General features: G+C 41.4%; 1 protein-coding gene across 2 annotated transcripts in view; it reads left to right on the forward strand.

The window, feature by feature from the left end:
• BCKDHB (branched chain keto acid dehydrogenase E1 subunit beta) overlaps positions 1–26801 on the forward strand; it is a 269317-nt gene that overhangs the window by 226664 nt on the left and 15852 nt on the right. The window lies entirely within an intron of this gene.

Consider the following 26801-nt stretch of genomic DNA (forward strand, 5'->3'; position numbering starts at 1 on the left):
AAAGTGATGCATTCCTTTTCTAAAGGGTTTTCCTCCCTTTGTTGTTATTCAGTCACTCAGTTGTCTGACTCTTTGTGACCCCATGGACAGCAGCACGCCAGGCTTCTCTGTCCTTTAGCATCTCCCGAAATTTGCTCAAACTCCTGTCCATTGAGTCAGTGATGCCATCCAACCATCTCATCCTCTGTCGTCCCCTTCTCTTCTTGCTTTTAATCTTTCCCAGCATCAGGGTCTTTTCTAGTGAGTCGGCTGTTTGCATCAGGTTGCCAAAGTACTGGAGCTTCAGCTTCAGCATCAGTCCTTCCAAAGAGTATTCAGGGTTGATTTCCTTTAGGATTGTCTGCTTTGATCTCCTTTCTGTCCAAGGGACTCTCAAGTGTCTTCTCCAACACCACAGTTTGAAAGCATCTGTTCTTTGGCGCTCAGCATTCTTTATGGTCCAACTCTCACAACCCTACATGACTACTGGAAAAACCATAGCTTTGACTGTACAGACCTTTGTCAGCAAAGTAATGTCTCTGCTTCTCCCCCTTAAGTTCATTTTTTAACCATTTGTTGTTCATTGACCAGTAGTCTGTTTAGGGAAAATGACAGCAAATGAAAATATAGCGAAGAATGTTTGGCCAATATTTATCATGCGAAACCCTTTTCTAAACTCTTCACTACAAAAACCAATACTATAAAATAGGAACCACTGTCATCTCCATTTTTACAGATGAAGGGACTGAAACACAAAGAAGTTTAGCACCTTGATCAAGGTCACACAGTGAGTTTTGTTATTTCGCTGCTAAGTTGTATCTGACTCTTTGCTGCCCCATGGACTGTGGGTAGCATTGAACTTTGGCCACCTGATTCCATATTGTTAAATTTCCCTAAAATCTGTCTCTAACAGAAAACCCAGCGGGTGTATCCTTGGTAAAAGTTGAAAAATGCTTATATTAAATATTTATGAGAATACTTATGGAGCATTTGGACTCTTGGAATTGGTTTTACAGTGGCTTTTCAGTTTGTTTTAATATATGTCTGATACAAGTTTTATTGGTTAAAAATATACTAAAAAGAATCTCTAGTTGAATAATCCTTTTTTTGCGGGAGTAAGCATTATAAAATTATCAAATTATGCAACAGTTGATATTGTCATAAGTTTTGGCAAATTTTTTTCCCACAAGGATGCATTATTTATAACATCGTGTCTATGATACTGTTTTTTTATTTTCTTTAACACCTAAAAGATTTCATTATCTTTTTAAAAAGTTGTCGGTAATCTAAGTTTTAATAAACTTTCATATTACTGATAGGAGAAATTTGGTTAGGAGAATTTCTGGCTTTGTTCACAATTCTTCAAAGGCAGTGAGTGAGTGAAAGTTGCTCAGTCATGTCCAACTCTTTGTGACCCCATGGATTATACAGTTCATGGAATTCTCCAGGCCAGAATATTGGAGTGGGTAGCCTTTCCCTTCTCCAGGGGATCTTTCCAACCCAGGGATCAAACCCAGGTCTCCCACATTGCAGGAGGATTCTTAACCAGCTGAGCCGTAAGGGAAGCCCAAGAATACTGGAGAGGGGAGCCTATCCCTTCTCCAGGGGATCTTCCCAACCCAGGATTTGAACTGGGGTCTCCTGCATTGCAGGCAGACTCTTTACCCACTGAGCTGTATAGTTAACTGCTAGATGGTTTGTCTGTATACTGTGAGTACTGAGTGTGAAGGGCTCGACCATTAATTTCGTGTTCACCTTGTATTGTTATTTCACACCATTGGTTAATAACCTTTTTTGTTAGATGACCAGATCCTCGCCTAAAACATAGAAATATAACTCAAGGAATCTTTTCTATATTTTAATATTCTATAAAATTTATATTTTTCTCTGTTCCAGAAGACTGGAAAAGCAATAATTTTAAAATCAACACTATAAAAGAAGTGAAATATACAGCAAGTTTATTGTATGCTATTTCTTTTTTAAAAAATTGCTTTTACACTCTCAACAAATGTGAACAAGAAGCTAGATAAATAAGATTCATTGTGAATCTTTATACTTTGAAAAGAAGTATAGGTTGTTTTATTTTTGTTACATTGCTTACTCAGTTCAAAGTCCTCAGTTAAAAATAACAGCATCGAGAAAGCACAACTGACTTTCTGTGCTGAGTACTTTCTAGTCACTAACTGGTTTCTTTGGACTCATTTTGTGCCCAGTTTTTCATTTTACTAGTGATTATTTTATTTGAGTTAATTGTGAATAGATTGGAAGTACTCATAAAACTTTTAGGGAAATTGTATCTTACTTTCTTCAGAGCACTTTGAGATGGCACTTTTTTTTGCTGGTTAGGCAGAGCTTATAACTCGGCCTCCCAGGAGGATGTTGATACATCCTTAAGCTGTAAGCATCCCTCTAGGAAAGGGAGAAGGGAGCAAGGTCTTTACTTCAGGTCTGTTTTTACTCTCATTTTTGTTTTCAACTTCCTGTTGCCTTAACCTTCTTGTTATTGTACCATCTTTATATTTTCTATTAAATGGAGCAGAAAGGGTAGACACGGAGGTTCTTAGATGAGTTTGTTTGCCTGTGCTGATATTTTAGGGAAGTTGGCTAACTCCGTTTCAGCCTACACCTGGTGGAGATTGCAGGAACCTCTAAGATGTCAAAGTGAAAAAATTGGACATGATCTTTTAACAGCTCAGGGTAAATTGGATGCAGTTGAAAACCATCTGTGAATGCCTTTGAGACTGTCGCATATTCTTTCTTTACTGCTCATACTTGTTTTTCTCAATTAATGAATTCCTCCCCTACTTTTTTCTCTTTCTCTCTAAACCACACTTTTCTCACTTTACACCTTCTTGACATTTACTCTTTCTTTCATAAGCCTTTAAAAATATTTTATAGGCCATTTAAGTATCCTTTTGGGGGCTTCTTAGTTGTCTTTAAAATTCCCTTCTGTTGTGGAGTTGATGACTGAGTTGTTTGGTAGCAGTTTGGGAGCTCAGTGTGCCACTGATCGAATTTACCTTGGTCTTGAAGATGAACAAGGCGTCACTTCTTTTAAGACAGCTATTGTCTGAAAATGTCAACTAGAGTACTTTTTGTAAGGCTTTTAGAAAATATGAGTTTTATATTCCAAATCCATTATGGTGTTTTAGAAAACCATAGCAAGAAGTAATTTCTTTTATTCCAAGATTCTAAAGGACTCTTTAAGGTAACAGTGCTCTAGCATGAGCTTTGAATGGAGAGGGGGTTAATTGGAGGTGTCATAAAGGCATACTGTGTACATTTTTAACTTACAAATTCCTTAGGTTTATTTATTGTACCTCATCTTTCTTTTCAGAAATTCAAAGGAAGAAAAGGTAGATTGCTGACACGTATCAGTTACATACATGTATGGATTTATAATGTTTCTCTGATTGACATATGTGAAAACCTGATGTTTACTTTTAGTTAAGACTGAGGCATGACTCTACTTAGTGTCTTTTTGTTGTTGTTTAGTTGCTAAGTCTTGTCCAACTCTTTCCCTGCCAGGCGCCTCTGTCCATGGGATTCTCCAGACAAAAATACTAAAGTAGGTTGCCATTTCTTCCTCTAGGGGATCTTCCTGACCTAGTGATCAAACCTGCATCACCTACATTGGCAGGTGGATTCCGTACCACTGAGCCACCAGGGAGGCGCTTGGTGTCACAGTTTTATGCAGTTTGACCCACATCTTCCTTAAGTTGGGATGCTAGAAATGGGAAAAAAAAGTAAAAAATGGAACCAAACCGAAGATTGTTTCCTGGAAACAGGAATGTTGGGGGAAAAAGTAAAGTTTAGAAAACAATCTATAATTTGCTGAAGATAGGGAAGGCTATGGTAATAATAAGTGATTAATTGAAAAGTAGTTACTGTCCTAAATGCACTAAATACATTTGTAAAAATGTCAAGAAGTCTACGAAAGTGGACATGTTATCCATGTCATGGTCCCTTCATTGGTTCTTTACTTATAAGGGGCTTTGGCAGCTCTGACTGTCTCGTTATCTTTGGTGGGACAGATACCTGTTGATCATCTTTTACCATTGCCGCATTTTGGACTTTGGACTTCTGGAGCTGATTTACTGGATTTTCTATACATTTTAATTTCTTCTTTACTATCCCCCAAACTTCTGAATTTGATTTTTGTGAATGTCAATTAATTGTGTACTTCTGATTGTCCTAGAAAAGTAAAAAGCTGTCAAAATTAACACAAGAGAAGAAAACTAAAATATTCTTCTAGTATGAAAGAAATTGAGTCAATAGCTTGTCTTCCCTTAAAGAGAGCATTGGGTCTAATTGGTTTTATAGGTGAATTCTACTGGCGTTGAGTTTTTTTTTTTTTTTTTAAATTATTTATTTATTTATTTATTTATTTTAAGTTTTTTATTTTTTAAATTTTAATATCTTTAATTCTTACATGCGTTCCCAAACATGAACCCCCCTCCCACCTCCCTCCCCATAACATCTCTCTGGGTCATCCCCATGCACCAGCCCCAAGCATGCTGCATCCTGCGTCAGACATAGACTGGCGATTCAATTCTTACATGATGTTTTATAGACAAATTCTTTTCAAGAGGATAGAAGAAAGAACATGGTCCTCCTCATTTTATGGAGTTAGTATAACTTTAAAGCCAGACAAGGACAATTCAGTAAAAGAAAACTGTAGGCCATTCTCACTCATAACCTTAGAGGCAGTTTTGTTTTGTTTTGTTTTGTTTTAATAGCAGACTGAAGCCAGAAATATTCAAGACCAAGTTGAATTTATTTCAGGAATGGCAGATTGGTTTAACATTAGACAATCTATTAACATAATTCATTACATTAGCTGACTAAAAAAGGAAAACTACATAATCATCTCAGTGAATGCAGAAAGAATAGTCAAAATTTTTCAGTACCTGACACTAATGAAAAGAAGAAAATAAAATTCGTAGCAAATTAGTAACTTCTTTTACCTGATAAGGGTTATCTACCAAAACCTACAACAAACATATTTAATGGTAAGTATTGGAAGCATTACTTTTAAAATCAGAAACCAAGAAATCCACTGTGACTAATTATATTTATTGTTGGACTGGCTGTCCAAGGCAAGATAGCAAGATGAGAAGAAGAATTACAAATATTTAAGGAGAAAAGAAGGAAATGTCATTTATTGACAAAGGGTGAAAGTGAAAGTTGTTCAGTTGTGTCCGACTCTTTGCAATCTCATGGACTTCTGCATGGAATTCTCCAGGCCAGAATACTGGAGTAGGTAGCGTTTCCCTTCTCCAGGGGATCTTCCCAACCCAGGGATCGAACCCAGGTCTCCTGCAAAGGGTATGAGTTTCTATATAGAAAATTTAATCTATACATTGCTTATTAGAATTAATTGGAGGGTATAACAACATGTTATAGATAAACATCAAATACAACTGAAAATATAATTCTAAAAATCAGTATTTGCAGTGGCAGTTATAGATACATGGAAATAATCTTTTAAAAGTCATCTGAGACTTTTTTGGAATAATTGTAAAACTTAACCTCATTAGAAGAACAATTTTAAGTGATTTTTTTTAGAAAGATTATATTTACAGATAGATTCATTATTATCTAATTGATCTGTAGATTGAGTTCAGCTTCAAACAGAATCCAAGTACGTATTTTCCTTGAAACTTGTCAAGTTGATTCTAAAATGTATGGAAGAATTAGAGCCCCAAACGCTACAAACAGGTCAAATGGGGCAAGGGATAATACCCTGTTGATGTGAAGAGCAGCCCACGTGTGGATAACACCGGCACCACTCATGTCTGTGTGGTCACAAGGCACTCAGACACACAGCCTTGACAGCAGGTGCCCTTCCGCTCACCTGCAGAGCCGTGGGGCCGGATCGAGTACGTTCCCCTTAACTTCTCCTAGCATGTTCCTGCTGTCTTACAGTCTGCTTCCAGGGATATATAAACGGGAAGGAGTATATACATGACCGACTGTCAGCAGCTCAGAGCAAGGTCTCTAGAGCCAAACCGCCTGGATTTAAATCCCTGTTCCACCTCCTATTAGTTGGATGATCTCATGGTAATTTTTTTTTTCTGTATATATATATATATATTTAAACTTTATTTTACTTTACAATACTGTATTGGTTTTGCCATACATTGACATGAATCCACCACGGGTGTACATGCGTTCCCAAACATGAACCCCCCTCCCACCTCCCTCCCCATAACATCTCTCTGGGTCATCACCGTGCACCAGCCCCAAGCATGCTGTATCCTGCGTCGGACATAGACTGGCAATTCGATTCTTACATGATAGTATACATGTTAGAATGCCATTCTCCCAAATCATCCCACCCTCTCCCTCTCCCTCTGAGTCCAAAAGTCCGCTATACACATCTGTGTCTTTTTTGCTGTCTTGCATACAGGGTCGTCATTGCCATCTTTCTAAATTCCATATATATGTGTTAGTATACTGTATTGGTGTTTTTCTTTCTGGCTTACTTCACTCTGTATAATTGGCTTCAGTTTCATCCATCTCATCAGAACTGATTCAAATGTATTCTTTTTAACGGCTGAGTAATACTCCATTGTGTATATGTACCACAGCTTTCTTATCCGTTCATCTGCTGATGGACATCTAGGTTGTTTCCATGTCCTGGCTATTATAAACAGTGCTGCGATGAACATTGGGGTACGTGTCTCTTTCAATTCTGGTTTCCTTGGTGTGTATGCCCAGCAGTGGGATTGCTGGGTCATAAGGGAGTTCTATTTGCAATTTTTTAAGGAATCTCCACACTGTTCTCCATAGTGGCTGTACTAGTTTGCATTCCCACCAACAGTGTAGGAGGGTTCCCTTTTCTCCACACCCTCTCCAGCATTTATTGCTTGCAGAATCTCATGGTAATTTCATCTTCCTCTGCTTCAGCTTCTTCATCTGGGATATGGGGGCAATAACTACTTTTTTGCATAGTGTCATTGTTAGGATCAAATGAGCTAAAATGCATAAAACTAGCAGAGCATTATCTGGTAGACAGTAATATTTCTGTTTTCCTTTCTTTTTTTAATTTGTTTTTATTTGGAAGTTAATTATTTTACAGTGTTGTGTTGGGCTCAGGCTGGGCTCTCCGTGTTATGTAGCAGGGTCTCACTACCTATCTCTTTTACACATGGTAGTGTGTATATATTGATGCTACTTTCTCTGTTCCTCCCACTCTTTCCTTCCCCCACTCTGTGTTTTTATTTCTTTACACCGTTATTCTTTTTCTCAAAAAGCTTTCATCAGTGTGTCGTTTTTTGACCCCCTTTTGCATCAGGTTTAATTCAATGTTAAATTGCTGGTGTTCAAACAATATGTTCCTTAAGTGCTAAAAACAATGGCTAGTGGATTTATTTGACACATGAATATAGAAACTTCTTTAAAAGCTGAGGGTTTTAAGAACTGTCAGGCCAAAGATCAGTTTAGTTGGGCAGAGATATTTGTCAGTGAGATACCGATAGTGAGACTAGGTACACAAACACAATCTAAATACAGAAACAAGGTTCTTGAAGGAACCTAAAAAAAAATTGGTCCTGCCTGAAGACTCATAAAGAATGTAGGATTTTCTCTGAGATTTGAAGAATGAGGAAAAAGTGTCCTGGGCATGTAAGCAGAGAAGCCAGGGCTGATAAGACCAGAATTCCGTTCATAGGAAGTAGGTATTTAGTGACCTTTACAAGGTTGGGGCAATAGGATGTGTGTTGATGGAAAGATGCCGGCAGACACAGGTGAAGAATTTAGTTTCATTAACGGTAGATGATACAGATACTTATGGACACAAATAAGTCAGGTGATGACATAGCGTGCTGTCACATAGAGATACAGGTTTGTCTTTTCCCTCGGAGTCATGCCGCCAAGGATTGATGTTGGGACCCCAGCTTCCTCCTGAGAGCTGGCTCCCCGCCCACTTAGAGGTCCCTCTGGAGACTGGCCCCAGGTCTGCCTGCAACCAGCAACTAGTGGCTGGTGCCATAAGTCCCCTACAGACAAACCTTTCAAGTTACAAATGTTCAAAGATGGCGAACTGTGCTCACATTGCGATCGTGTAAGTTGGTTCATGTGTCTGGCTTACATTGTCCTGTGGGTGCGCCCTCTGCAAGGGGCTGTGCTTTTGTGTGCTTTACTGCACAGAGGACAGTAGTGTATTTTTATATTACGCCCAGCATGTCTGGAAGCAAGAGTAAAAGCAGTGATGTAGCTGGTACTCTGCTACCCAGACATCACTGGATCCTTTTTCCAAGAGGGTAGATACAGTTGAATCCAGTGAGAAATCTGAACCTATTACATCAGCATCAGGCGTGAGTGAAATTGCAGCTTGCCCTCCATCTCCTATTGCTGACGATCCTTCAGCTCTGCCATCTCCCACCTCCTCGCTCTCCCCCAGTCAGTGACTCTTCTCATCTGTTCACTCGATGCCAGCCCCTGTATGCCAGCTAATGTATTGAACTGCTATACTTTTAAAGGTGCTGTATGGTAAGATTGAAATATTTTCTTTTTGTGTGTTATTTTATGTGCAAAGTATTAGAAACCAGTTTTTACAGTACAGCACTGTACAGCTGATTGCGTTAGTTGGGTACCTCGGCTAACTTTATTGGACTTATGAACAAATTGGACTTACACATACACTCTCAGAATGAAACTCATTCATAAGGGACTTGCTGTATAAATAAAGCATAATACAGTTCTGACTGGTGTTTACTGTGAGACTGAGTGAGGTGAAGGTCACTTTCCAGAAGCATTCCTCATCAGGTCAAGTACCAGCCCATCTAGATCGGTTCATAAAACTCCTTCTCTACCCTTGAAGCAGAACCTTGGTCCTCAAGTCTCTTCTGTCATTTGAATGATGTAGTTAAGTGTTAAATGTTAGTTTCTCAGATGTGTCCAGCTCCTTCCGACCCCATGGACTGTAGCCCACTAGGCTCCTCTGTCCATGGAATTTTCCAGGTGAGAATACTGGAATGGGTTGCATTCTCTTCTTCAGGTGATCTTTCTGACCCAGGGATCAAACCTGGGTCTCCTGCACTGCAGGGAGATTCTTTGCCACCTGAGTCATGAGAGAAGCCCTTAAATGATGGAACTAGCAACTTATTTGGACACTTCCTCCTCATGGAGTGTAGCCCACCAGGCTCCTCTGTCGATGGAATTCTCCAGGCAAGAATACTGGAGTGGGTCATCATTTCCTGCTCCAGGGGATCTTCCCCACCCAGGGATCGAACCCCGTGTCTCCTGCATTGGCAGGCAGGCCCTTTACCACTGCGCCACCTGGGAAGCCATATTGAGCTTTAATACGGAACATGACCTAAATGGCTAAACTTACATTTGTGATATCTTGTCTTATTCTTTTTAGCAGAACGTGAATTTTACACAACACAATGAAGTAGATTTTTTTTCTAAAAATGAGGCTATAAACCCATTTAAAAAGAAGAAATTTATTGAAATTGTAGGCAGTCTGTCCAGATGGAATTGTGTCCAGATGTGCTTTGGACACACTTACTGCTATGAATGTGCCTTCAAATAAAAACAAACTTTAAAAGATAAAGAAACCCTTCTTAAAGGAAAATCGTAGACTACCTTACACTTCATTCGGTTTAATCTAAGCCTTTGTGAATGACAAATACTGCAAAAGCCTCTACAAATGCAATGTAAAGGGTGATTCCTGGCCTCACAAAAGTCTGCAGTCTAATGAGAAATAAAACACACACGATTATAAAACATAGAATTAAATGAGCAAAATTGAAAAAGATTACGCTAAATTTGAAAGTCCGTGAAGCAATGACTATTCGTTATCATATTAGTTCCTGTGCACCTAACTGTATGTGTGTATCGCTTTAGTTATATGCTGTTGGGATTTTCTTGTGTGCCTTTTGTTTCCTATCATTCCCCCCTGTCTCCGTTGGCATCATATCATGACGTCCTATAGTCTTATGTTCAAAAATGTTGAATAACTATCAGGTGTTCCATTATATAAAAATAATGTAAGCCTTCTGTTTGACCATTTAGGTTGTCTGTCCATCACTTCAAGCCTGAGCAAAAATGAAAGCAGAATTTTGCTAATGTTTATTTTTGACATAAAATATATTCAGATCTCTTTTCTACTATATACATCAAAGTTTCCTACCTTTGATCATTACATTGTATGTCAACAATAAAGTTAAATACCTTATACATATAATTGTTAAACAGTACTGTTCAGATCAAATGACAAAAATATCTAGGTTTTCTTATTTACTAATTTAGTTTCCATTCATGTATATATATGTATGTTGTGTATATATATATATATATATATATGTATGTGTATGCATACTCACATGACTTCTGTAATTTTACTCAAACTAAATAATATAACCTGTTTTATACCTGCTATTATTTATTATAATATAACTCCTTTGGTGGCTCAGACGGTTAAGCGTCTGTCTACAATGCGGGAGACCTGGGTTCGATCCCTGGGTCGGGATGATCCCCTGGAGAAGGAAATGGCAATCCACTCCAGTAATACTGCCTGGAAAATCCCATGGACAGAGGAGCCTGGGAGGCTACAGTCCATGAGGCCGCAAAGAGTTGGACACGACTGAGCGACTTCACTTTCACTTGTTTTTTATTATTTTATTATTATTAAAATATTTCCTATTGGTTAGTTTTTGGTCTATTATTAAAAATATGGGCTTCCCTGAGCGCTCAGTTGGTAAAGAATATACTTGCAATGCAGGACACCCTGGTTCGATTTCTGGGTTGGGAAGATTCACTAGAGAAGGGATAAACTACCTACTCCAGTATTCTTTTGGACTTCCCTGTGGCTCAGCTGGTAAAGAATCCGCCTGCAATGCAGGAGACCTGGGTTTGATCCCTGGGTTGGGAAGATCTGCTGGAGAAGGGAAAGGCTACCCACTCCAGGATTCTAGCCTGGAGAATTCCATGAACTATACAGTCCATGGGGTCACAAAGAGTTGGACACAACTGAGAGGCTTTCACTTCATTAAAAATATGGATCCTTGACAGTAAATTTGAAAAGTAAGAATATGTTTGTCCTACTATTTTTGTCTATTTTTGGTAGCCTCATCATTAATTTGATGACATTATTTCTCTGAAATATTTACTTGTCATATATTATTGGCTTTTAGTTATTTTAGTTAGTGAGGAAGTAGAATTATCCTGTATTTTAGCCTGGCATTTTTTTCATCTATAAGATGTAGCTGGTAATGTTTCATTGGAATGAAGTGAAGAGAGCATGACTACTGGAAAAAAACCATAGCCTTGACTAAATGGACCTTTGTTGGCAAAGTAATGTCTCTGCTTTTGAATATGCTATCTAGGTTGGTTACTATCTAGGTTAACTTTCCTTCCAAGGTGTAAGCGTCTTTTAATTTCATGGCTGCAGTCACCATCTGCAATGATTTTTGGAGCCCCAAAGAATAAAGTCTGATACTGTTTCCACTGTTTCCCCATCTATTTCCCATGAAGTGATGGGACTGGATGCCATGATCTTTGTTTTCTGAATGTTGAGCTTTATTTATTCTTAAATTTTAAAATCTTTAATTCTTACATGCATTCCCAAACATGAACCCCCCTCCCACATCCCTCCCCATAACATCTCTCTGGGTCATCCCCATGCACCAGCCCCAAGCATGCTGTATCCTGCGTCAGACATAGACTGGCAATTCGATTCTTACATGATAGTATACATGTTAGAATGCCATTCTCCCAAATCATCCCACCCTCTCCCTCTCCCTCTGAGTCCAAAAGTCCGTTATACACATCTGTGTCTTTTTTGCTGTCTTGCATACAGGGTCGTCATTGCCATCTTTCTAAATTCCATATATATGTGTTAGTACACTGTATTGGTATTTTTCTTTCTGGCTTACTTCACTCTGTATAATCTGCTCCAGTTTCATCCATCTCATCAGAACTGATTCAAATGAATTCTTGAATGTTGAGCTTTAAGTCAACTTTTTCACTCTCCTCTTTCACCTTCATCAAGAGACTTTTTAGTTCCTCTTCACTTTCTGCCATAAGGGTGGTGTCATCTGCATATCTGAGGTTATTGATATTTCTCCCGGCAGTCTTGATTCCAGCTTGTGCTTCTCCCAGCCCAGTGTTTCTCTTGATGTACTCTGCATATAAGTTAAATAAGCAGGGTGACAATATACAGCATTGACAAACTCCTTTTCCTATTTAAAGTCAAGGCTATGGTTTTCCCAGTAGGCATGTATAGATATGAGAGTTGGACTGTGAAGAAAGCTGAGACCCTTGGACTGCAAGGAGATCCAACCAGCCCATCCTAAGGGAGGTCAGTCCAGGGTGTTCATTGGAAGGACTGATGCTGAAGCTGAAACTCCAGTACTTTGGCCACCTCATACAAAGAGTTGACTCATTGGAAGAGACTCTGATGCTGGGAGGGATTGGGGGCAGGAGGAAAAGGGGACAACAGAGGATGAGATGGCTGGGTGGCATCACCGACTCGATGGACTTGAGTTGGAGTGAACTCCGGGACTTGGTGATGGACAGGGAGGCCTGGCGTGCTGCGACTCATGGGGTCGCAAAGAGTCGGACACGACTGAGCGACTGCACTGAACTGAACTGAAGAGAGCGTGCGTGTGTGCTCAGTCACTTCAGTCGTGTTCGACTCTTTGTGACAACACAGATTGTAGCCTGCCACTGCTTTGTCCATGGGAGTCTCCAGGCAAGAATACTGGAGTGGGTTTCCATGCCCTCTTCCAGGGGCTCTCACCCACCCAGGGATCGACCCTGAGCCTCTTGCATCTCCTGCATTGCAGCAGATTCTTTACCCACTGTGTCACCTGGGAAGCCCGTGAAGAGCACATTTTAAAAAAATATGTAAAACTCCCACCACAATATCTGACACGTTGTAGGCACAGAAGTGACTACGTCATTCTCCTTCCTGTCTGTAGTATAAGGTCACCCACAAACTGGAGAAAATTCTATAAGGAAAAATGCTCTGTCAATTGGAACCTTTTAAAAACTGAAAATATCTGTCAAGGATGTTGCTCCCATCAGGCAAGTTGCTGGACTAGAGTGACTAATAAGGTTTCCTACATATTCTGTGACTTCAAGGTTCTGAAACAGTCAGAGTAACTGGTAGGCTTCACTAGGTAGTACAGTCCCAGTTGAGGATAATTTAGTTTGACAGTTAAATCATAAAACAGATGTTAAAACATTTACAAACCTCAAGGAGCTCTTTTTTAATTGAGAGTCCAATCATCTTAAGAACTTAAGCTATTCTTGTCTTAGAGTTTCCTTGAATCATAATAATTTAATTTGTTTATAAAAGTAATCCTGGTTCTGTATCCTTAGGAGACAAAATATTCAATGAAACTCAAACATAAACCAGTTATTTTTTTCTCATTTTACATTAGTTTTTTTTTTCCGCATTACATAGTCATTATTCTAACTTTTTACAGGGATAAAAATATACTTCTTTCCATTAAAACTTAACTTTCCAACAACCACTAGGTTCACATCATCTAATTATATACAGGGTAACAACATAAGCAAATGTGTATATGGTGTCCATCCTTCATGCAGTTCAATTTCCCTTGTCATTAAAGGAGAAAATCTTGAAATCAAGATAACGTTTCACAAAGAGCTCTTAAACTGCTTCATAGCACCAACTTTTGTCTTATGATTTCTGCTTTCTTTGCCTAGAAGTACTGGCAGAAGTGACAGGAAAGTGATCTTACTCGTTTTAATCCCTCAGTGGCTAGCTGTTGTTTCTCTGCCTCCTGGGTGCAGATTGGGTTACAGAAAGCTGTGCGCAAACCCCTCTGCCCTTGGATTGCAGAGGACAGCAGAAACCATTTAGGAGCACCTAACAGAGTGGCTTTTATTCTGCTTTGTTTTTTTGCTGTTCTAAGTTGGATCAAGTCAGGCTTCTCAGAAGAGAGGCTTGGAGTGGGGTTTAGCATTACAGCAGCCTTTCTCCCAAGATGAAGATGATTTACCTTGTCGCCCTTTGACTTTAGGCCCTCTTTTGGGGCTTGCATTAATTCTTTAAAACATTTTCCTGCAGGTCCTTTCAGCCTTTGTTGAGCTGTCGGGCTCCCAAGTGGCCTTCCCTCTGGGCCTGGGCTTCTCCCACATACCCTGGGGGTCTCCGCGGCTTCTCCCTCAGCCCTCCAGAGGGGCAGACGTGACCTAGAATTGGAAGAAACCTTGTTTACTTTTCCTCCATCGCCATAACTAATGACCCCAAATTTAGGAGCTTAAAACAACACAGATTTCTTATTTTGCACTCTATGGGTCTGGAGTCCCACATGAGTCTCCCGGGGCTCACACCCAGGTGTCAGCAGGGCCTCATTCCTTTCTGGAGGACTCTTTAGGGCTCACGTTTGTTTTCCCGGCTCCCGGCGTCTGCTTGCACTGCTTGGACTGTGGCACTGCCTCCCTCTGTCTCCCTCTGGAGCTGCATCGCCCGCTCACTAACCACAGCTGGGGAAGGCTCTCCAAAATGAAGAAAATGAAGGCGAAGTCGCTCAGTCGTGTCTGACTCTCTGCAACCCCGTGGACTCAGGCTCCTCCATCCATGGGATTTTCCAGGCAAAATACTGGAGTGGGCTGCCATTTCCTTCTCCAGAGGATCTTCCCAACCCAGGGATCGACCCCGGGTCTCCTGTGTTGCAGACAGATGCTTTACCATCTGAGCCACCACAGAAGCCCAATTTATGTAATTCAAAGGGACCCTGCCCCTGGATTACTCCTTCCCATCTCAGGGTCTGGAACCACTTCTGCCAAGTCCTTAGTGCTGTTTAAGGGAACATAGAGTTGCTGAGTTCTAGAATGTGGGCATTTGTCAGAACAGTTATTCTTCCTGCCTTGACCTCCTTGTTTTCGTTAGTGGGCGCCACGAGGCTGGGGACTTGAAGGAGAGACTCCCGATCTCCCTTCCCCCTCCCCACAGTGAGCCAGGATGTAGTCTCCCTCAAAGCCCCAAACCCAGTGTGTCTGGCTCCAGACCAGGGCTTCTCCGTCTGCCTGTTTCCTTTCTGTTCCACAGGAGGCCGGAGTTTTGGCTCTCTCCCTCTGCTTTCCTCCGGCAGCTCTAGATCTAGTTTGGAGCTCTTCCTGCAGCTTTCTGCACCTTGCCACATCGGGCACACACACTCTCCTCCATGGACAGGGCAGTAGAGTCCCAGCAGTGGGGGCATTTGGGCAGCAGTCCCCACCCCCGCCAGCCCCTACTCCTTCGCAATGCAGCTTTGCCCTTTTAAAGAGCAGTTTGGAGTTCCTAAAACCCAGATGAGGCATTTAAACAGTTCATCGTTCAAATGTGCGGTGCTCAGTCACTTCAGCTGTGTCCAGCTCTGTGCAACCCTACGGACCGTAGCTCGCCAGGCTCCTCTGTCCATGGGATTCTCTGGGCAAGAATACTGGAGTGGGTTGCCATTCCCTTCTGCAGGGGATCTTCCCAACCCAGGGATCGAACCCACATCTCTATGTCTCTTGCATTGGCAGGCAGGTTCTTTACCACTGAAGATAATTGGAGAAAAGAGGCGGTCCCTGACCTCAAGAAGCTAACAGTTTGAGTGAGATACTCAGTGTGATCATTGCTGTGTACAGGATGGATGTGTGTGCATATGTGTATATACATATACGTACATGTGTGTTATAATGGGAGTTCAGGAAAGGTGAGCCCTCAGGTTCCCCTGGGGGATTCAAGTAACGTTTGAAGGAAGCTGCGATTGGACAGCCGATAGCATGACCATCCTAACCAGAGAGGTCTTCTTCTTCCCCTCAGTCTTAATGGAAAGAGCTCTGCTTGTGGAATTTTCGCTAAGGAGAAAATTACAAGTCGCAACCTGTATTTCTCTTCTCTCTCTCTCACCCCTTGTTTTTAGGGGGAATTATTAGGAAATCAGAGTACTGGCTGACCCCTTGCTAAGAGTTGGTCTTGCATACATTTCTTTTCCCTCCTGTTTTCCCCCAGGTGGTACCCAGGTCACCACATTGTTGTGTTTGAATGAGTTAATAATGTTGAGCTTTTAGAATTGCATACAGCATGCAGAAAACATTCAGTAATGTTCTTGTAAAGTATTGCTGTCACCGTTTATCATCATGATCTCTTTTGAATCACTTTCCCGCCATAATCATATGGAAGAAATGTCTTGATTCAGGCCAGCTTTTCTCTTATTTATGGTTCAGGAGTTATCCTCTAGGATGTCTAAGGAAACTCGTAGTCCTCTGGTTATATTATGTAAGTGGGTGTGTAATGGATCCATGTGGCTACCACTTCCAGATGAGGTGTTGTGCTTGTTTAGGAGTCAGACATGACTGAGTGACTGAACAAACTGTCAGTTTTCTATAAGATCATTTATAATGCTCAGTTTATATTAGAAAGTTGACTTCACATTTTTTCTTTAAGTTATGTAATTATTGTTTTTAAGAGATAATGAGAATGGTCTTTTAAAAGATACTGAGTTTTACTCTAAGCTATATAATTATCATCTTAAATAAAGTGATCTTTGAAGTAACTTCTTTTAAAATATTAATAGACAACGTTGTAGAAACAGGTTTTGAGGGGGTTATCAACCATATGTTGTATTTGCTTATAAATCTTTAATGAAATAGAAAACATTGTATAAATGTTGCTGAACGTAGATATTGCCAAATTAAAGATTTACTAAATATGAATACTTTCTCCTTATTCTTCAATGAACAAAATGAAATCTAAGTCATATCAAAGTGAACACGTTTGTTTTTTTTTTAATGGGGAAAACTTGAATTCAACTTTTATAAAACTATTATAAATGAGTCAGTCCTTGTTTCTTCCAAATTTGAGACAGTATGTTAACCTTTTAAAATTTGTTTTATTACAGTATCATATTGTGAATAGTGGCATATATGTCTTTAATCATTTTCTTCCAGCTTCTTCCTTCATAATGCCTATAAATAGTTTCTTATGACATTTATACATGTGCAAGAATGACTATATTTTTGAAATATTAATCAAAATGTAATGCCTTCTCAGAGAGAGTTTTATGGGCCACCGATTCAATTAAACCTTCTATACTCTCACAAAAATGAGATATTTTCTCATTGTTCCTGGAATACGACCCCCAAAAAAGTATGTAATTTATAAAAATCTAGTAAAAATACCGAGGCACACGGTACCCCCCGGATAGAGTCTATTGTGACCTAAGTAAGTTTACATTGTGAAAGTAGCAACACTTTTAACAGATAAAAAATTAGACAACGCAGGGCTTAGGTGTGCTGCCTCTCTGCATATAACTTAGAGCTGGCCCTCCGTATCTGTGGGTCTCCTCTCTCTCTGTGGCTCCGCATCAGGGTATGTGTAGTTCCATAATATTTATTATTTAAAAATGCGTATAAGTAGACCCGAACAGTTCAAACGCCTGTCATTCGAGGGTCAGCTGTAGCTAAGCTAGGGCAGACAGCCTTTCCCGCACCAGGTACAGCACTCGTGGTAAGAGTTACCTGGAGTATGGGCTGAGAAGGTTCCCGGGCTCAGAGAAGAAGGGTGGCAGGACCTGTTAGCGGCATCCTCCGTGGGTGTGGACTGCTAGCCCTGGCTGGGGAGCGGCATGTGTTTTCCATGCTTGAATGAGAGGGGAAGCAGAGGACAGGAGCCCTCTTATCTCCATCTCTGGTTTGTAACTTGGGATCTTTCCCCAGCTCTGCTGGACGCTCTTTCCTCTAAAACCCTGCTTCTGTAGACGCAGCCTTCCTCAAGGAAGATGCCCTGAACAGGACCCCCGGGAAATGAATGGTCATGGCAATTTAATCTGCAGGGAGGCAGACGAGTTGCCATCCTTGTGGTTGTGAGAAGGATGTTAGATTCCTAATATGTTCTTTTCAAACCTAAAAGTGTTTGTATTTTTCATTAACATGTCCATAATTGACTGAATCCTCTGAAACTTTAAGAGAACCCAGTTTGCCTGCATTTTAAAGAAGGGATCACACTTAAACAAAGAATAGTTTTTTATTCTGATGGAGTATCATCCTTAATGTATCTCAAGAAATGGGAAACTAATGTCTGATATCCCTGGGAAATGTAAAATATACAGTAGTAATTAAAACATAAAGTGTTCCTCTCCTGATTCTCTGTACTACCAATAACATTTTATAAAATATAAATAATTACATCTGGGGTTTCCAGTAGGAGAAGAGCAGTCATGAAATCACATGTATCTTCTTATCTTAAATATATATATATTATATAGTATTTTGGTGAACATCAAATTTTAAATAAGCTCAGCAGATATTTACATGAAGTGGACCATGTGTGGTGGGCAATAGGGAGTCAGTGCTGGGTAGAAAATGGTACATGCCTTGGGGAGCATGTATTTGCGAGCAGAAGTCTTCCAGTTTGGATCGTCACTGTGTAAAACAGGTACACTAAAGCAGGTATGTATGCATTAATTAGCACCTATGAGGCGAGTACTTACGTAGAATGCTGCCATCGTTTCTCTTTGGTTCACTATAAAGCTCTTGTCCTCAGGTCCATGGAAGCCAACCTGTGGTGTGTGTGTTCTGAACGAAAGTGGATCCGTCAGGATTTGGGATCCGCCTAGCCATCTTTAGCTAGAGAAGACTTTGGCCTGGTGACTTGTATTTGTGTGGAAATGAAAACCAGAGTTTTGGGAAATATAGTCACAAAGGGAGGACTTTAAAATTGCAAAAATAGCATGAATCAAGAAGAGTATAAAATCATAATTTCTCTATCATTACCAATAAACATTTATGGGGGCTCCCCAGCGTGACTGTTCTGGATTTTACATCTTGGGGCTAGACTTGCCTTTGCCTTTTGTACTTGCTGCCCTGTAGTTGCCCAAAATGTTCTCTGTAATTTGCCAGTGACATTTAAAAAATATAGGCCAGTGTGTCTATGGGTTTTAAAAACATTAAACTAATTTTGGTGAATCTATAACAATTTATAGACAAGCATAACAATTAAGGCCTCAGGCTCTGGAATTGGGCGGTTTGGTTTCAAATAGTGTTTCTGCCACATGCAAACTTGGACCAGTCTCCTGCCTTTCTAAACTTCAGTTTTCTCATCTCTAAAATGAGATCATGAAGCTTCTTCCTACTTATAGGGTTCATAAGGATTAATGAGGTAACACAAGTCACGTAACTTAAGTCTGCTTCTGTTATGTGCTCATAATATTATTAGTGTTATTTTAGCTACAGAAACACAACTTTTTATTTCGTTTTCTGCTAGTAATGCCTTTTGAGTTATTGTGCTATGTGCGAACACATAATACAGATTGATCTCTCTTTTTTTAGAATGATCATTTTTCTTTCTGAAATTGCACAAAAAAGTGATAAATTCTGTTACTTCACATTTTCTTTTAACACACGCACCACCTCCCAACACGAATTTTAAGCTACTGAAACACCTTAAAGAGATTTTCTTAATCGGAATTTAACAAGTGGGTCTATACCCCAGTAGAGAGACCTGCTTCAAAGTGTTTCAGAGGAACGAGAAAGTCGTCAACAGTTTTGTGCACAGCTATTTTTTTCTCTCCCCATCAGTATTCCCCTAATACATACTTTCTCAAAAACTATTTTTTATCATAAAACTCTCACCCTTAGCCACCATGTTCACTTCTACATTCCGAGAGTTCTTTCCTGCACGTCGATTTTGCCACTCCTCTGTTTCCAACTTTATGAAATGTTATTCATGAGAAACATATTATTTCTCCTGTTTCGCGACTATTTTCCCCACCAGGTCAGCTTAAAGTAGAGACAGCAGAGGAAAAACCCTTGATTTCAGTGATTCAGAGGTTATTTGTACCAGCCATTTAACAGTGCACTGGTTCTCAATCCTAGCTAAACATTAAAATCTCCAGGGTTTTCAAAAAAAATCCTGATGTAAATGAAGAGAGATCCCATAATACCCTGGCCTTATCCCAGAATAATTAAATCAGAGCTTAGGGACAGGAGTGGAATGAGACATCTGTGTTTATAGCTTTTCAAGTGATTTTAGTGTTCAGTCAGTGAGACCTGCTCTTGGAGAGGGTTCTGTGAGGCCCGATTAGATTGGAGTCGTCACAGGAGCAAGTGAACCAGCAGGAAACCATGGCAAGAAATGTGGGCCGCCATGCTGATATGTTTTGGTGGGGAAGGGAAGAAGAGGGATGGGCCTGTACCTCAAGGAGCTCCAGCAGGAAATACAGCATCTTCATACCAGGAATGCAGCTTCCCAGGTGGCTCAGTGGTCAAGAACCCACCTGCCAATGCAGGAGACGGAAGAGACATAGGTTCAGTCCCTGGGTTGGGAAGATCCCCTGGAGGAGGAGGTCATGGCAACCTGCTCCAGTGTTCTTGCCTGGAAAGTCCCATGGACAGAGGAGCTTGGTGGGCTACAGTCCATGGGGTCACAAAGAGTCGGACACGACTGAGCAATTGATTGCTCATGTCAGGGATAACCCACTAGCCTGTCTGTGCTTGCATATATAGCAGTGAGGCTCAGCCACTCCCTAGGGCAGGGAGTCAACCATTTAGAGGTTGGAGGTGCACCAGTAGTTTGTGAAAGTTTCTAGATAATTTTAATATACCTGTCGTTTCCTCGCTTTCTTCCTTTCTCCCCTCTTCCCTCTCTCTCCAGCCTACCCCCCTACCTTTGGCTATCTTTCCATTTTCTTTTAGATCAGAAAGGAGGGGTCTGGGTATCAGATGCAGGATCTCAGAGTCGGCTTCCCTGTTGGTGGTCAAAGATCTGTAACAATTCCAAGCGAAAGTTCTAGATTAAGCCCTATTAGATCAGGAGGTCACACTTCGCGTACCAGTGACTGAAGGCAGGGAATGGAATATGCCCATTTGCTAGGTCAGTGGAGACCCACCCTTTAGCTGGAGGAAATGTCAACTTCCTGCCAAATACGTGGGAGGGTATAGGAAGAATGGAACCCTACAAGGAATCCAGATATTATTATTATTTTTAAAAACAGAACCTGTAGAACCCATCCTAGGTGTTTTGTCGTTGTTTATGAGTTTTTAGAAGTATTTGTTTATTTAATTGTTTAGCTACCTTGGGTCTTAGCTGCAGCCTGTGGGAATCTAGTTCCTTGACTAGGTTGGAACCTGGGCCCCCTGCACTGGAAGCGTGGAGTCTTAGCCATCGGATCACCAGGGAAGTCCCTGGAGTTATGAGAAGAAGAAAAGATGGCAATGGGTACTCCTAGACAGCCAGTACTGCCCACTGCATTCATGGAAGTCACGGTGATTCTGTACAATGAATTACTTTACATGTGTAAATTATTGATAGTTTTTTATAGGGACATTTTGAATGGCATACAGAAAATACTACAGTGTTAACTAGAACTTGTCACCATTTATCCAGCCTGCATTTGTGTGTGTGTGTGTGTGTGTGTGTGTGTGTGTGTAGTTCTGTGCAGGTTTATCCTGTATGCAAACTTGAATAGACATCACCACATCCACCATGATACACTTTCCCTGTCCCCAGTTTACTGGCAACCACCAAGCTTTTCTCCATCTGTATAGTTTTGTCAGTTCAAGGCTTATATAAATGGAATATTTGAGAACTGACTTCTTTTGTTTATTCTCTTGCCCTTGACCTGCATCCCTGTTGTGGTGTACGTCAATAGTTCATTCCTATTTATGACTGATTAGCTTTTCATGGTGAAGTGAAGTTGCTTGGTCGTGTAAGACTCTGTGATTCTGTTGACTGTAGCCTACCAGGCGCCTCCGTCCGTGGAATTTTCCAAGTGAGAGTACTGGAGTGGGTTGCCATTTCCTTCTCCAGGGGATCTTCCTGACCCAGGGATCGAACCCGGGTCTCCCGCATTGCAGGGGGATGCTTTACCCTCTGAGCCACCAGAGAAGCAGATATGATTGTACCACAGTTTTTAAGCCATCCTTCCACTGAAGAACACTTGAGTTCTTTTCAGTTGTTGGTACTATGAAAAAACTGTTGTGAATATTTGCATACACACTTTTGTTTGGAGGTAAGTTTTCACTTCTGTGAGATAAAGGCCCAAGAGTGCAGTTGCTGGGTTAGCTGGTAAGTTTAGTTTCAGAAAAAACTGCCAAACTGTCTTCCAGAGTGGCTGGGCTATTTTATCTTTCCACTACCTATGTCTTTGAGATTTCATATCCTCACTGGGGTTTGGTGTTGCCCCTGCCGCCGCCTTTTTTTTTCTGTTCAGATAAGTATATAGTGATACATCATGGTGGTTATAATTTTCATTTCCCAATACCTAATATGTTGAACATCTTTTGATGTATTTATTTATCTCTCCACCTCCCCTTTAATGAAATGTCTGCTGTTCCTTTCTTTTGCCCACTGTCTGATTGGATCGTTTATTTTTCCACTGTTGATTTTTGAGAGTCTTTTACATCTCCTGTGTGTAAGACCTCTCTCGGATATTGTACTTTGCTGATATTTGCTTCTAGCCTGTCCTGTGCCTACATCGACTAAATCTGTAACATTTGATGATTTTCTAGAGGTTCTGATCTTCCCTTGAGGAGATGGCTCCTACTTTTCAACCAGGAAATTATTTTTTGCATTTTACCACTAGGAAACATTTTGTCAAACTTTCTGAGGTTTTATTACAAAAGAAATGATGTTTCCTGTTTCTCTGTACTCTCTATTCAATAAATTTGTCTGCTTCCTATACAGATGTCTTTCTCACCCATTTTGTTTATGGTGATAGGATTATTTTTCACCAAGATGGTCAGGTCTCAAGTACTTTTTGATCTTGTTACTGTGAAGTTAGCCTTCTTCAGTATTTATCAGAGCAATACCTAAAACAAAAACATTCTGTGACTTGGTAAGGTCCTAGGGTTTCCTTTCTGCTTGTTGTGTTTGCTTGTTGTGTTGTGTTTGCTTGTTGTTGCTTGTTGTGGCCGTCTATACTTTGTTGCCCTTTTTGCCACTTGTGTCAAAATGGTCATCAGGGGCAGCATTCTAAGCTTTGTCAAAAATTCAGGGTGAAGTCCTTTTGGTTTGAAATCTATTACCTCTGTTATCAGTGTTGAAAGGCTAACAGCTCTGAAATCCTTGCCTCTCTCCAGCTGGAGAGATATGAAGATATGTAAAAACTGAAAATTTTCGGGTGAACTACTTCTGATTAGTGAGTGCCTGCTGTGTGCCAGACATTGCATGCTAGGATGACTTCTGTTAACAAAATTCAGGAAGGGCATTTTCTCTTTCAGAATTGGAATTTAATTTCATTTATTATCTTTCTGATCATTGTATACCTGCAGTATGAATGATGGGGAAAAACTAGAGCCACCCTGGCTTGTCACTTATCTAGCTTCTACCAGGCTCAGGACAAGGACCTAGGTCTTCTAGTCTCTGCTGCTGCTGCTGCTAAGTCGCTTCGGTCATGTCCAACTCTATGCAACCCATAGATGGCAGCCCACCAGGCTTCGCTGTCCCTGGGATTCTCCAGGCAAGAACACTGGAGTGGGTTGCCATTTCCTTCTCCAATGCATGAAAGTGAAAAGTGAAAGTGAAGTCGCTCAGTCGTGTCCGACCCTCAGCAACCCCATGGACTGCAGCCTTCCAGGCTCCTCCGTCCATGGGGTTTTCCAGGCAAGAGCACTGGAGTGGGGTGCCATTGCCTTCTCCGCTTCTACCCTCTAGAACAGTATTAATCTGAAACCCAAAGAAGTCAAGATGTTTTGTTGTCAGAGAATGTTTTTTTTTTCACAACACAAAAAGATAGCTAATTAGAATTTAATTTTCTAAGAGGCCCCAAATAATAGAATTTTTAAACAATCAGAATTCTCACTCAGAAATAAAATAAACCTTAAGCAAAAATACACCCTTCTAAACATTGGGTAATGTGTACCTAGAAAACTTTCTAGTCATATTTCACCTTCATTTTTTGATTACCCCACAATTGTCAACATCTTAAGTTGCTAGGTCATGAAATTATTTTGGGACTAGCTCAGAATTTGTTATATTATAATCAGCTTTGGTCACAGAAAAAGTCCAAGTTGTGAGGGGCGAATGTGATACGGGGGAAAGATTTCTCTCTGCTACCCCGGATAAAGCATATGAAAATCTGTTTCTATCTGCAGTGGATTTCTACTTCTCTTGCCAAAGGAACAGTAGATAACATTTCTACAATATGATCTCTGCACACGTTGCTAGGTTACTCAATTTGGAGTCTTTTTTCTTTACAAAGCATAATCATGAAAAGCCACTGGGAGAGATGTAGAGATAAGAGACAGGGAGAGGAAGTCAGTAGGGTGAATAAATGGGAGATTGATATTATCATTAAGGTACTGGCTGCTGCTGCTAAGTCACGTCAGTCGTGTCCGGCTCTGTGCAACCCCATAGATGGCAGCCCACCAGGCTCCCCCATCCCTGGGATTCTCCAGGCAACAATACTGGAGTGGGTTGCCATTTCCTTCTCCAGTGCATGAAAGTGAGAAGTGAAAGTGAAGTCACTAAGTTGAGTCCGACTCTTCGCAACCCCATGGACTGCAGCCTACCAGGCTCCTCCATCCATGGGATTTCCCAGGCAAGAGTACTGGAGTGGGCACTGGACATGGTAATAAATGTGTCACTAGAAAAGATATTTGAATCCTAGCCAAGATGGGGTTCCCTGTAGCGGCAAACTCTAGTCAAATATTTTCAATTTTAAAATCTTTGGTTTTTATTTTCCAAACTTCCTCAGGAGTGAGTGTTTCTGTGTAGACCCTTAAAAAGTCTTCTTAGCAAATGAAGTGATAGTTTCCTCGAAATTACACACAAGAAATGACCTGTCCTGCCGTGTACTCACTGCCCTCATCCCTGTCTTTGTGTCTCACTCACATCATCGGCAGCGCTAGCGTTCATCTCTAACGATATTTCTGATTTCCTATCAATGAACCCTGAGTTTACCTGAAGAAGCTAAGTCTCCATAGCTGCTCTTGTATGTTCTCTGAAGAACGCAGATACGTAAGCCATCAGAACCACCCGTCACGGTCTTCCTGCCAGGGCTGGTCTCTTGGCCGTCTGACCATCTGGCCCCCTTCCCTTCCTGTTGCTCTGTCATCTCTGTTTGGGTGTGTACTCTCCCCACTCCTGTTTTGTGAGCTGGCGGGGATGCTCTTGGTTCCTCGTGGTTTTCAAATGTGGCCCCCTTAGGAAACCCCTCCCTGCGCACATGCAGCTTGCTGACTGTTACAGACCTCTGCCTGCTCCCTTTCTTTCTTTCTTTCTTTCTTTCTTTTTTTTTTTTTTTTTTGATTACTTATTTCTAGCCGTCCTGGGTCTTCGTTGCTGCCTGGGCCTTTCTCTCTTGCAGCGAGCTGGGCCACTCCCTAGTCGTGGTGTGAGGGCTCCGCGTTGCCGAGGCTCCTCCTGCTGATGGGCGCCAGCTCTCGGCACGGAGCTCGGTAGTTGAGGCTCCCAGGCTCAAGTGCTCAGGCTCAGTTTTTGTGGTGCACGGGCTTAGTTGCTCCGCAGCATGTGGGATCTTCCTGGATCTGGGTGAACCTGTGTCTCCTGCATTGGCAGGTGGATTCTTTACCACTGTGCCTGCCCCTTTCCTAACATTTCCTCGTACCTATTTCTCCCACTGGAATGCAAAGCTCTCTGGAGGTAGGCTCTGAAACGTTTGATGGACGAATGATGGAATGCACTAATTTGAAAAGCCGTTTTTGGCCGCGCGGTCTTGCTGCACTCAGGCACTCCTTCATTCTGGTGGGCTGGGGCCACTCTCAAGCTGCGATGCATGAGCCGTCTTTGCAGTGCCTTCTTCTGTTGCAGAGCTTGGATGCTAGGCACGGGGGCTCTAGTGGTGATGCATGGGCCTGCTTGCCCCACGGCATGTGAGATTCTAGTTCCTGGACCAGGGATTGAACCCCTCTCTCCTGCACTGGCAGATGGATTTTAAGCACTGGACCACCAGAGAAGTCCAAATGCATGAATTAAAAAAAAAAATCAATATCAAAGTCCCCAAAGCACCTTGAAAATCTATACTTGAACTGAATTTGAAAAGTGATCTGTGTGACAATAGCAAGGAATAGTGTTAGAAAGTAGTCAGTTTGGGGCCTTCCCTGATGGTCCAGTGGTTAGGATGCTGAGCTTCCACTGCAGGAGACATGGGTTCGATCCCTAGTCAGGGAGCTAAGATCTTATATCCTTCATGCCATGCGACTTGGCCAAAAGGAAAAAAAAAAAGTTTTGGAATGGCGGTGGGCCTGTGTATGTCTGCACCGGGCTGGAAGGGAAATGAGGATAAAGAAGAATAAGCTCTGGGGAGCCAGGAAAAGCTTCGAACCTAGGGAGGGACCCAATTTCAGTGGCAGTAGCGTGGCATCTGGTGGGTGAGTAAGAAGGTTCCGTTTGAATCGCTGAGGAGTGAAAATCTCCACACCCCACTTATTGGCTTGTTGATTTTTCTGCCTCTTCTGTGACTAGGCTTCCTGACACCCCAGAGTGAGACAGAATAGAAGTGAAAACTGGACGGGTTGGCTTAGCCGGTGTTTACAGATGCCTACTCTGTGTCACACACTGCACCTCTGTGACTGTGGGCTGTAAAAGTCAGCATTCAGGGTGCTTTGCGGTGGTGGTTTTGCCAGCATAAAAGGATTCACATCTTAAAGATTTAGCCATGATGCTTGAGCCCGTGAAGACAAATAATTATCTCCTTACATAGGAGTGGGTTGTATGTAACTTCATAAATGTGATCAATTTAGGTAATTACCTTGCCCCGCAATAATTGTGTGTCTGGAGGCAGCCACAGATAAGAAACAGAACTGTTGAAATGTGTGCTGCTTCTCCGAAACTTCCAAGAGCTGCTTGGAAGCCTGTGTTGTTTTCTTGCTCCCAGTGCTGCTTTTGACACGGCACATGCTCTCTGGAA

This window comes from Ovis canadensis, chromosome 8 (assembly GCF_042477335.2).
Source record: "Ovis canadensis isolate MfBH-ARS-UI-01 breed Bighorn chromosome 8, ARS-UI_OviCan_v2, whole genome shotgun sequence".
Classification (NCBI taxonomy): domain Eukaryota; kingdom Metazoa; phylum Chordata; class Mammalia; order Artiodactyla; family Bovidae; genus Ovis; species Ovis canadensis.